Source organism: Triticum dicoccoides, chromosome 3A (genome assembly GCF_002162155.2).
Source record: "Triticum dicoccoides isolate Atlit2015 ecotype Zavitan chromosome 3A, WEW_v2.0, whole genome shotgun sequence".
Lineage (NCBI taxonomy): Eukaryota > Viridiplantae > Streptophyta > Magnoliopsida > Poales > Poaceae > Triticum > Triticum dicoccoides.
In genome coordinates, this window is record NC_041384.1 from 614048252 (window position 1) to 614055890 (window position 7639).

The window sequence follows — 7639 nt, forward strand, 5'->3', positions numbered from 1 at the left end:
CTGGCTTCACGGGGCCCGAAATTTATGGTTATGTTGATTACCCAGATGATAGCCCGGATGTTCGGGTCATTCATCCGGCCGAAGGCCGGATGGTCCGGATCCCGGCGCGGATAATTCGGCCAAATACTGCTGCAACCCACTGTTTTGCCTGTAACTTTTGCGTACGACCTCGGATGAGGATGATTTTTATATTAAAATCGTCCGTTTTGACGAGACAAAGAACTTTGCAGTTGTAACTTTTTCCATCAGAGGCCATATTGGTTAGGTTTCATGCCATTTTCTAATCTGGTGTCAATACGAACATCTCTAAGATTGTCATAACTTTTGCATCCGAGCTCCGTTTTGGACCATCTATATATTTATTCCCATCGGCTTGAAGAGAGTCATCCAATGGTGACATAAAATCATGAATTTTACATCATCTCATTACAGCCTCAAGTTACTCTTTGCGATCATGCCATTTTTGAGCGTCAACACATGCCCCCCTGTTTTTCGGCAAAGGTAGCGTGCCGAAAAATAACTTGTACCTGTTCGTTCTAAGGACGATGTCAACACTCCATCGGCCACTTTGCATGTGCTTAGGGCGATAAATATATATCGGCCATTATTTGTTTGAATCCTTGATGCAAACTTGGGTGAAACCTTTTCAACTTCATTAACAATTCGATGATAAAGCTCCATAGATATGTATCTCAAGGCCATCCTCTGAACCATATTGTTCACCCTTTTGTTAGGACTTTGCAGATAATCAATAATAAACATTCTCCAATCCTCACTTTTAACTGCATAAAAAAATATTAGTGGCCGAAGCGGTGGACTTCGGTTCGGCCTTACTATGTTGACGAGACCAAGCATCGGCTATTGATAGAAATGCAACACACCATGATTAACATAAGTGTACCCTCGACGCCATAGGTGATGCACCGCAACTCACGTCGAAGGAGACCCGCCAGAAGCGCGGTATGCAAGACAATCTGGCGGGCGCTTTGGTAGACCCGAAACCCCACACGCCCGGGAGGGACCCCGTCAGGGCGCGCGGCGGCTATGGGCTCCCCTAGATCAACCTGATCGCCCCTAGGGCCTCGAGGTTCGCCACCCTGCAAACGAAGAACGAGGAAGAAGAAGAACAAGGGAGAAGGAAAAGTAAAGGTAAAAGATGTAGATAGATTTGTTCGATTGTGTGTTGTTCAATCGGCCGTCACCTCTCGTCTATATAAGAGGTGGATGGACTTCCTGAAAGTGCGTTATATCGATTAGAGGGGGTGAATAGGCGATTTTTATGAATTCTTCACTCATGAATTTTCCTGTGAGGAAATTCCTTAGTCAAGAACTACTAGCAGCGGAATAAGTACTCATAAGTAAACATAACAGAACACAAGCATAGTCATCATGATGAAATGAAGACATGCACAGAGTACAGGAAGCATAAGCACAAGATAACATAGGATGAAGACAACCAGACTGAGGAAATTGAACTAAGAAAATTGAGAAAGTCTTCAGTCAAAGTCTTCAAACACAGATATGAACAAACACACAACATAGTTATGAGGAAATGAAAGAATTGAGGAAATATAACCAGTAAGCTTGGTGAAGACAATGATTTGGTAGACCAGTTCCAACTGGTGTCTCAGTTGTACATCTGGTTGGAGTGGTTGAGTATTTAAACTCGAGGACACACAGTCCCGGACAACCAGTCCTGAACACGCAGCTCAGGACACCAAGTCTTCATCGTATTCTCCTTGAGCTAAGGTCACACAGACCTTGCCCAATCACTCGTGGTAAGTCTTCAGGTGAATTCCGAACCTTCACAAACTCAGTTACTCGGAGATCCACAATTCCTCTTGGATGCTCTAGACCATGATGCCTAACCGTCTGGAAGAAGCACAGTCTTCAAAGGTAACAAGCGTCAGATCCATGCAGGATCAATCTCTTCAGTGATGCTCAATCACTTGGGGTTTGAAGGTGTTTGGGTTTGGGTTTTCCTCACTTGATGATTTTCTCTCAAAGTCCTCGGAGGATGGGTTGCTCTCAAATGACAAGTGTCAGTTTCTCTCGGAGCAGCCAACCAGCTAGTGGTTGTAGGGGGCGGCTATTTATAGCCTAGGGAGCAGCCCGACATGATACGACATAAATGCCCTTCAATGATATGACCATTAGGTGGGTTGATCTTTTGGGACAGCTGGCGCATAGCACACCAACGGTCGGAATTTTGAGTAGCAAAATCCTCAGGGCTATCATGTTCCTCACTGTGTAGGCAATCCAAACTGGCGAATTCCTAACTCCTCAGTCAGAACAAATTCCTCAGAGACCAGAAGAACTTTGTCTCTGTCACTGAAGAAATTGACTGAACTGTATGAGATTTCCAATGGCTTCACTCGAAGGGATTGGTAGGTGTAGGATTTTTTTTTAACCGGGCGATAACCCCTTTCCATTACTCATCATAACGGAAATACAACCAGTCTCACATAGTAATCAGGAAGCCTAGAAAGGGGGGAAAAGCGGGTTCAAAGGATCACTGGGAAACCCACGATGGACACCCGTCATCGAGCAGTCTGCCATGGGGCGAAAACCCAGTGACACCATAAACGGCTACAGAGCCCTACAAAGTTCATCAGACCCTCAATACATGCCTCTTATAGGCCGCAACAAAAGCTCACGCAGGAGCAGAATAACAGAAGTCTAAATGCAGATCAAAGACATTCTGCCAGTATCAGGCACCAGGAGCGGCACAAGACGAGCAAACTTAAGAATTACCATCAAAGTCCATGCCCCCAGTATCAACTCTACATCGGGTCGCTGGGTGCCACACAAATCCTCATCATGTTTGACGTGTTGCTTCTCAACATCTTTGCCCCGCGCTCCATTGCCTCCCGGTCGTCGCCCATCAGCATCCCTGCCCAGTAGGAGAGAAAGCCACAAGCAGTATAAACCACGTCAAAAGGGGATCTCATCTTTTTGAACTCAAATGTTTTCTTATTACGACTATTCCACATGGCCCAGCAAAGAGCCGCGAGGCCAAACGTATAGAATCTCTCCCCATCAGGAAGTAGAGTATAGCACCAGGCAAAGTATTGCCACATATTGCTAGGGCAGCGATCCGTGCCCAGCATACATCCCACTGTCCTCCACATCACCCTAGCCACGGGGCAGGTGAAGAAAAGGTGTTGCGAGGTTTCTCTTTCATTACAGAAGGAGCAAGTAGGTCTCCCAAGCCACCCCCTCCTGTTCATGATATCTCTGGTCAGTATAGAATCCTGGGATAATTCCCAGAGGAAGATTTGAATCTTGAGGGGGATTTTTGCCCTCCAAATCCATCTATAGTTACAACCAGAAAGATTTCTCTCTAGGTAGTCATAGATTGATTTAGTGGTGAATTTACTTTTTCTCCCCAGATTCCATACAACCTGGTCAGGCTCTTCAGTTAGCGGCCATGCCCTAACCCAAGTCTGGACCTCTCTCCACTGCTCCAGGAGTGGTGGATGTAATCTTCTCCGAAAAAATTATCACCCACCGTTTCTCTGAATCGAGCCACAGTGATCTCACGGTCATTACAGATGCTGAAAAGAACAGGGAATTGTTCACATAAGGGGAGATCCTCTGCCAAGGGGTCTATCCATATTCTGGCCAGATTGCCCGAGTTGATTTTCACTTTCCTACCAGCCAGGTAATATTCTTTCACCTTCAAGATAGCTTTCCAAATGGGGGAGTCACCAAACTTGGCATTAACATAGGTCACCGTATCTTTTTTGAAATATTTAGCTCGAACCACATCCTGCCACAACCCATGTTGTGTTTCCAATTTCCACCACCACTTCGCGAGGAGGCTCACATTTTGCTTGTGTAGGTCTTTCACACCCAGGCCTCCTTTTTCCTTAGAACGACAAATCCTGGACCATTTAACCAAATGGTACCTTTTCCACCCCTCATGTTCTTGCCAAAAAAAAACTTTTTTCGATGTTTGTCAAGTTTGGCAATCACCCCTTTTGGTAAGAGGAACATAGACATATAGTAATAAACAATGTTGGTCAAGGAAGTATTGAGAAGAATGAGGCGCCCTCCCGAGGAGGCTGCATTGCCAATCCAACATTCACAGCACTTTAGAAATCTTCCCTCCATGAAATCCCAATCTATGTTGCGAAGATTTGAAAAACTAACTGGCACCCCAAGATATTTCATCGGAAAATGTCCAATACTGCAGTTAAAAAGATCCGCATAAAAGGATAAGGTATCATCATCTCCCCCCACACAAAGAATCTCACTTTTCATGAAGTTTATTTTTAGACCTGACATAAGTTCAAACATATAAAGTAGCATTTTCAGATTAATGGCCGCATTTTTATCATGCTCAAAGCAGATCACCGTGTCATCTGCATATTGAAGAATGGCCACCCCTCCCTCTATCAGGTCAGGCGCTAGCCCAGTAATCATCTTTTCTTTCTGCGCATTAGTGACCATCTTCGACAAGGCTTCTACAGCCATATTAAAAAGAAAGGGAGAGTGAGGGTCCCCCTGACGGACCCCTTTATGGCTCTGAAAGTAGGGGCCCGTCTCGTTGTTAAGTTTAATGCTCAAGGTGCCATTATGCAGTATTTTTTCTATCCAATTACACCAGGTTACTCCAAAACCATGGTTACGGTGGCACTCAAGGAGAAAGTCCCAATTAATCTTGTCGTAGGCCTTCTCGAAGTCCAACTTTAAAACTATCCCAGTTTTTTTCTTAACATGGGTATGATGCAACACCTCATGGAGGGTGAAGATGCCATCCATGATGTTTCTGTGTTTGATGAAAGCATTCTGGTATTTGCTAATCATTTTGTCAGCAAATACCGCAACTCTATTATCCAAAACCTTGGTAATCAACTTGTAGGGGCATCTAAGGAGGCATATAGGGCGATATTGCTGAATTTTGTTAGCCCCATTTATCTTAGGGATCAGGGTGATCACCCCATAGTTCAGCCGAGCCACATCTAGGGTATTACTATGAAATGCTTCAAATAAATGCATAATATCATTTTTAACAAAGTCTCGGCAGTGTTTATAAAACTCTGCGGGTATATTGTCGGGGCCAGGAGCTCTATTGCTTTCCATACTGAACAGGGCTTTTTTGACCTCCTCCTTAGTGAACACGCTGGTGAGGATGATGTTATCCTTAGCCGAAAGTTTCTCATTGCTCGACCAAGTATCAGGGGACAAATGAAACAGATTTCCCTCTGCAGGTCCAAATAGGTCTTTGTAGAAATTTGTGGCATGGTCAAGAAGGTTTTTGGTCCCCTCTATAACAGTCTCCCCACTAGTCAGAGAGTGGATAGTATTTTTCCTCTTCCTGCCATTGGCCACACGGTGGAAGTAGGCAGTGTTTTGGTCTCCTTTTAGTAACCATCTTTTGTTAGACTGCTGCAGCCAGAACAGCTCCTCGTCTGCTAAGATCTCGTTGAGCTCCTCACACAACAAGCTTCTTCTCTCGTATGTCCCTGGATCAAGGGGGCCATCTTCCTCTTTACTTTCGATCTTTTCCAACTCCTTCTTGATCCATTTCTTTCTTTTTCTCGCATGCCCAAAAGTATGCGATCCCCAGCCTTTGAATTTTTTTTGATGCGTTTAAGTTTGATATTTAGAATGTCAATAGGATCCCCTGAATACACAGGCTGCTTCCAGATTATTTCGGCCTTAGCGTAAAACTCTTCATTTTTTAGCCAGCTCAATTCAAATCTGAACTCGCGCTGGCAAGGAGGCGTTTTCTTTAAAGGATCAGATGATAGTAAGAGGGGATTGTGGTCTGAAATATCTCTCACTAATTTTCGGACGGCAACTAAAGGAAACATGTCCTACCATTCGGGGCTCATGAGAATTCTATCCAATTTCTCAAGGGTGGGGTGTTTTTGTTTGTTGGTCCAAGTGTACTTGCCTCCCCCATATGAATCTCTCTAAGATTCCAATTCTGAATGATTTTATTAAAATTATCCATATGGGGGGAACGGTGAAGCTTTTTGTTTTTCTCACAACTTTCACGAAGGATATTGAAGTCCCCCCAATCACATAGGGAGTACTTATATTACTGCAGCTCGAGTCCAGCTCTGTTAGGAACTCATCTTTTTTATCGTCATGAGCCGCCCCATAAACCACTACCAGGGTCCAGACACATCTAAGGCGAACATCAAACACAACGACCTACAGTAGATAATTACCTACAGTCCAGGAGACCACTTCCAATGTTTCTTTTTCACTCCACATAAAATCCCACCCGATTTACCAACAGAAGGAATAAAGTTCCAACTGAACTTATCAAAGGGGTCCACTCTCCTCAAATACTTATTATCGAAGTTTTTTTTCTTAGTTTCCTGAATACCCACGAAATCCAGGGAATGATCTTTAATAATGTCAGAGAAGCAGGTAGTGATTCCTTTTTTTCCTGCTCCTCTACAATTCCAAAAAAGGCCATTCATATTGGATTTTTCTTTTTATGTCCCCCCTTTCTGGTAGCCCTACTAGGAGACACAGCAGGGCTTCCAGTTTTTCTCCCCATATAGGTTCCATTTTTTTGACTTCTCGTAGTGGGTCTGGCTATAATAACAGTAGGTTTTCTTTCTCTTTTTTTCCTAGACCTCACCACCTTAAACTCCCCTTGTTCCTCATCATTCACATCCACCCATTCCATCCTCAAAGGTGTCCGGTCCCCTTTTCCATTGACCAATATAATTTCCCCCCCTCTCGATCACGATGTTGCTCATTCGTATTAATATTCTCAGCATTTCTACACTTTTCAAGCTCCCTCAAAATATCAATACTAGCAAAATCATTGTCAGGAATCTGAACCCCCATTTTAACCGCTCTAAGAATAAGTTCAGGATTAGATAAAGTTTCAAATGAGTTGGGGCTCTGTATAGTACCTTCAATGTCTCTCTTCTTAGCAGCAGCTAGCGCCTTATCGTCCACCCTCTCCATCATGTTATGAGCATTCCTTAGGCTGAAGCGAAGATTTTCTTCAGTGACCAGCGGGGGTGCAGGCAGCCCTCCCCCGCTCTGATCAGCTTCAGGAGATTCCACCATATAAGCCTGGGTAGTAGGTAAGGTAGGATTACAGTTCCCAATTACATCCACCACCTGAGGACAATTTTTGACAACATCAGAATATGTTTTCCCAGGATAAGGCAGGTTACTTTTCTCAATCAGGGTGCTTACTTTTTCCTGCTCCATCTCCAGAACCATAGTATCAATAAGGAGAGTTGTGTGGAGGGAATCATCAGATTCCACACTTTCCTTCGATTCCACAATAGGATCAGTTTTCTCTCCCCGAGAGGTAGCAGGAGTTTTTGCAGATGGAACGGCAGGCTGATTATCCCCCCTTCATATTTTTTGGTGGGGAATGGTTTTGTTCATCCGCATTACCGTCAGGTTTAGCAGAGGATTGAACAACTTCTTTTTCCCTACTAGGATCTCTCACTAGGATCTGTTCCACTTCATAAAAGAAATTATAGAAGTATTCTCCCAAAACAGCCTCAGCAATCACAGGAATCTCATCCATGTTCCTGCATCCAAGTCTCACTCTAACCGAAGTAGGGCGGTGCAGAGTAGCAGCATCAATCTCCAAGGGGACCCCCACTAAAGATGTGACATACGCCAGGTTTCTCTCACTTCGTTT